Here is a 5,363-nt window from a genome sequence, read left to right as displayed (position 1 = left end):
ACGAGTCATGTGTCTTCTGCCTGTGTCGCGCCCATGCAGAGGCGGCGCTTGGGGGGTCGGACTGCCCCCACTGCGGAGATATGAGCCTTCGGACTCTCAGACTCCGTGTTGCCATCGTCCAAGGCGATGAACTCGCCCAAATAGCTATGCCGCGCTCTTCCTCTGCAGCCTCTTTTGACCCAAGGAGTAAAGTGCCACGAGCTTCCGATGTGGATCTGTCCGGGTCAGGTGACGAGCTCGCGCTGGCTCAGTGCCCACGCGCTCCTCACCCCCCGGTGCAGGTCCCCTTCCAGTGCGCTTCATGACTGCTGATCTCCGTCCCTCCCTCGGCGCGAGAGATATGATGTCTTTCAGTGCCATGGAGGACGCTGAGGATGAAGGTGATGCCATTTCGGTGGCAGCGTCTGCGAGGGAGGAGTGGTCCAACAGCCCGTTGGATTACACCGTATTCTCCAATGCATTGATTGACACTCTGTCTGCTCACAGTTAATAGCCAATCAGTGCAAAAATATTAATAAAATAAAATAAAAAAAAGTGCTGTAGCGTAATTTGTCAAATATTCCGCCCCCTCCACACGCGCCTTCTTTTTGAACGTGATTTTTCTTCAATAAGGGTGATGCTGTAATCCAAGCGATGATAGTAGACGTAGAGGAGTGGGATGACTTTTTTCCTTTATAAGCATCATAGTGATGTCAAGCTCAAAAGCTTCCTGACCAAGGCGGTTGATGAGCTCGGTTTGGAGTGGGCGCCTCCTGCCGAGCCGGCCAGAAGTCGTCTGGACGAGTGGTATCTCCAGTCGGTTCGCGGCCGAAAGGACACCCCGCAGAGGCCCGGCCCCTTTTTCCCAGAGGTGCACGACGAAATAGCTAAGTCGTGGAACGCGCCGCTCACCGGTCGAGTGCACAATCCGGGATCCTCCCTCCTGTCATCTGTGGACGGCGCTGACCGAGTGGGGTACGTCAAACTTCCCCCCGTGGAGGAAGCCATTGCTGCCCACATCTGTCCTGCAGCCGCGGCGAACTGGAGAGCGAGAAACAACGCGTCTCTCCCCTCAAACTTTGCCGGCAAGGCTTTCTCCGCGTCAGGACAGGCAGCTTCAGCACTGCACGTCATGGCGATACTCCAGGTGTATCAGGCCAAACTTCTCAAGTCTCTGGACGAGGGTGGCCCGGACCCTGAAGTCTTCAAAGAGCTCCGACGCGCCACGGATCTGGCCCTCAGAGGCGCCCCATGGCAGCGACGCGGGGGACCTCCATCATAGTGATGTCGAGCTCCTAAGCGTCCTGTCCCAGGCAGTTGATGAGCTCGGTTTGGAATGGGCGCCGCCTACCGAGCCGGCCAGAAGCCGTCTGGACGAGTGGTACCTCCAGTCGGATCGCGGCCGAAAGGACACCCCGCGGAGGCCCGGCCCCTTTTTCCCGGAGGTGCACGACGAAATAGCTAAGTCGTGGAACGCGCCGCTCACCGGTCGAGTGCACAATCCGGGATCCTCCCTCCTGTCATCTGTGGACGGCGCTGACCGAATGGGGTACGTCAAACTTCCCCCCATGGAGGAAGTCGTTGCTGCCCACCTCTGTCCTGCAGCCGTGGCGAACTGGAGAGCGAGAAACAATGCAAACTTTGCCGGCAAGGCTTTCTCCGCGGCAGGACAGGCAGCTTCAGCACTGCACGTCATGGCGATACTCCAGGTGTATCAGGCCAAACTTCTCAAGTATCTGGACGAGGGTGGCCCGGACCCTGAAGTTTTCAAAGAGCTCCGACGCTCCACGGATCTGGCCCTCAGAGCGACGAAAGTTACAGCAACATGGGGAACTCTCACACTCGTGTGGTATTAAACTCCCCGCCCCCCAATGGCGAGTTATCCGTCACGGTGTGCAGCCCGCCTCGCCCGCTGTCACAGTTCACAGAAGCGTGGCAGACGCTGCCAGGGGTATCAGAGTGGGTTATGAAATCAATAAAGAACGGCTACACGCTTCAGTTCTTCTGCAGACCGCCCCGTTCCAACGGTGTGTTAATGTCCACTGTACGGGAGCAAAATGCCTCAGTTCTGCGAGAGGAAATACACAATCTTCTCGCAAAACACGCAGTAGAGACAGTGCCCCTTGCAGATCGTGAGAGCGGCTTCTACAGTCGTTATTTTCTGGTGCCAATGAAAGACGGCGGACTCCGCCCTATCTTGGATTGGAGCAGAATGCCTCAGTTCTGCGAGAGGAAATACACAATCTTCTCGCAAAACACGCAGTAGAGACGGTGCCCCTTGCAGAGCGCGAGAGCGGCTCTACAGTCGTTATTTTCTGGTGCCAAAGAAAGACGGCGGACTCCGCCCTATCTTGGATTTGAGACCGCTGAATCGCGCGCTTTCGAAGCACTCGTTCAAAATGATTACACTAAAGCAAATCCTCTCACACATCAGACCGGGAGATTGGTTTATCTCCGTGGATTTAAAGGATGCTTATTTCCACATTCAGGTAGCCCCCCGCCACAGGCGCTTCCTGAGATTTGCATTTGAGGGGATAGCGTATCAATTCACGGTCCTACCCTTCGGTCTATCCCTGGCCCCTCGTACGTTTATGAAGTGCATGGATGCTGCTCTCTCTCCTCTGAAGCGGAGCGGAATGCGCATCCTGAACTATCTCGACGATTGGCTAGTCTTAGCCCAATCAGAGAGTGCGCTGCTCAGCGACAAGCTCAGACTTCTCGCTCATGTTCAGAGCTTAGGGCTGACTGTGAATATGCAAAAGAGCATGCTGGTACCGAGCCAGAACATCTCCTTTTTAGGAGTAGAGCTGAATTCAATCAATATGCGAGCGCGTCTTTCAGAAGAGCGCACACAAAAACTGATCAGCTCTCTCGCAGTCTTCAGGTTAGGGAACTCTCCCCCGCTGAAATGCTTTCAGAGGGCGCTCGGCCAGATGGCTGCCGCCTCAACAGTGTGCAAATTAGGACTCCTACATATGCGACCGCTTAAGCTCTGGCTGAAAAGTTGCGTGCCACAGAGCGCATGGCACGCGGGCACCTTGCGCGTACGAGTAACGCGCGACTGCTTGAAAGCGCTGGCCCCTTGGCACGATATGACACTGTATCACCGGGGTGTTCCTATTGGCCAAGTGACCAGGAGAAAAACTGTTATGACAGATGCATCGAGCACGGGTTGAGGAGCCGTATGCGACGGCAGACCAGCCTTCGTGATGTGGTCAGAAACTGAGAAATTGTGGCACATAAACTGTCTGGATCTCCGTGCTGTACACCTAGCACTCGAGTGCTGTCTTCCGGACATTCTCCACCGTCACGTTCTCATCAGGACTGACAGAATGACAGTGGTAGCGTTTATAAATCACCAAGGGGGTGTGAGCTCGCGGCTGCTGCTGCAGCTGTCGAGAGGCCTTCTTCTGTGGGCAGATCGACACCTCCTCTCCATCCGGGCAGTACATGTCCCCGGACGCCTGAATTATGGCGCGGATTTACTGTCGAGGGTCGGGGTAATCCACGGAGAGTGGAGATTACACCCTTTGACAGTCAATATGATTCGGAGTGTATTCGGCGGGGCGGAGGTGGATCTCTTCACATCAGCGGAGTCCAGAGTCATGGATTCTTCATGTCTGGCCGCTCAACGGGGCTTGCCTGTAACAGATGCACTTCCCCAGCGCGTGTTGAACACTATCGCTGAGGCTAGGGCTCCTTCCACGAGGCGTCTTTACGCACATAAATGGAGAGTTTTCATAAATTGGTGCGTATCGCGGGGCGAAGACCCATATAATTGCCCAATACCAAAATTCTTGCCTTCCTTCAAGAGCGATTTGATAGTGGTCGTATGCCATCCACATTGAAAGTGTATGTAGCCGCTATAACAGCCTTTCACGTGCACGTCGATAATCGCCCAATCGGCAGAAATGACCTGATCATACGATTTTTAAAAGGAGCAAGAAGGCTGAACCCTCCTCGCCCTTCCACCCTACCCACTTGGGACTTGGCGCTTGTACTTGAAGCTCTCACGGGACCCCCGTTCGAGCCCATGCAATCCAGCGAGCTTGTAAATGCTCTCTCAAGACAGCGCTCCTGCTCGCGCTAACCTCTGTTAAGCGAGTTGGGGACCTGCAGGTGCTGTCAATTGACGACTCGTGTATTGAATTCGGGCCAGGTGATTGCAGACTCACCTTGAAGCCCAGAAAAGGTTATGTGCCTAAAGTACTTTTGACTCCATTTAAAGCGCAGGTCATAACACTGCCACCCATGGGCTCGCATCCTCATGGGCTTGGGCAAATGGCATATCTATTCAGGACATTTGCATGGCGGCAGGCTGGTCGTCACCCAACATTTTAGCGAGGTTTTATAACCTAGATGTGTCGTCGCTTGCCTCATATGTGCTGTCAGTGCGAGCGGCACACCCACCTTCTCAGCCTCAGTTATGAGCTGAGCTGCATGCCTAAGTGGTTTCGACCAGGTCGTATACACCCCTGTACTGACGCGCCACCAATCCAATGCTGCTCTCTTATCAGCTCATCACATTGTTATGATATAGTTAATCACGTCTTTTAGGTCTTGATCACCATCATACTCTTATTTGAGCACCGGTTCAGCTGTTGCATCACAACCACTGATTTATATAATGTTCTCAAATATAGATCAGTGATCACAACAAACAATTTCGTTGAAATGAACAAACTTCAACTGGTCTATATATGTGATGGCGCTGGCACCGCCGCCATTTCATATTCTCTATTTTACCAGCGTTAACTCCGCCCCTGGTGTGACGCGGCATCGCCATTTCACATTCTCTGTTTCACCGGCATTAACTCCGCCCCAGGTGTGATGCGGCATCGTCTAGTTGCCACGCCCCCTTGACTTTTACATGGTTTCGACTAGGTCCTGTAGACCTGAGCTGTGTTTAACAAGAGCGCCAATATCATTGCCGCTCTCATTACGGTTGCATATGTGAAACTTGACATACTTAGTCGAGACAGGCTCCATCGCTGTGACACGGCGGGATTTTATACGTTCCCATAGAAATGTAGAGTGACCGAATCGAAAGGGAACGCTCTCGGTTACTCACGTAACCTCGGTTCCCTGAGATGAGGGAACAAGACATTGCTCTTATTGCCGTGCCACCTAGCTCAGGATCTTAGAATGCCAAGTTGCTTCAGTCAAGATTCTGAATGGATGACGTACAAGCGCTGCTTTAAATAGAGTGGGAGCCCGTCATATTTCACGCGCTTGAACGCCATTGGCCAGTTTAACTGGCGTGATTCAATAAGGTCTCAGTAGTATTTGGAGGAAGGAGTTTCCCCATAAAGCATTATCAAATGCAATGTTGAAGTGAACAAATCAAAAGGGAACAAATTATCGCTGTATGGCGCAAACCTGGT

The 5,363-nt window shown here is 53.1% G+C and overlaps 1 protein-coding gene across 2 annotated transcripts in view; it reads left to right on the top strand.

The window, feature by feature from the left end:
- LOC107678532 (calcium-activated potassium channel subunit alpha-1-like) overlaps positions 1–5,363 on the top strand; it is a 196,880-nt gene that overhangs the window by 180,409 nt on the left and 11,108 nt on the right. The window lies entirely within an intron of this gene.

This window comes from Sinocyclocheilus anshuiensis, unplaced genomic scaffold, assembly GCF_001515605.1.
Source record: "Sinocyclocheilus anshuiensis isolate Anshui unplaced genomic scaffold, SAMN03320099.WGS_v1.1 scaffold536, whole genome shotgun sequence".
Taxonomy (NCBI): domain Eukaryota; kingdom Metazoa; phylum Chordata; class Actinopteri; order Cypriniformes; family Cyprinidae; genus Sinocyclocheilus; species Sinocyclocheilus anshuiensis.
This window is presented reverse-complemented; position numbering and strand designations above follow the sequence as displayed.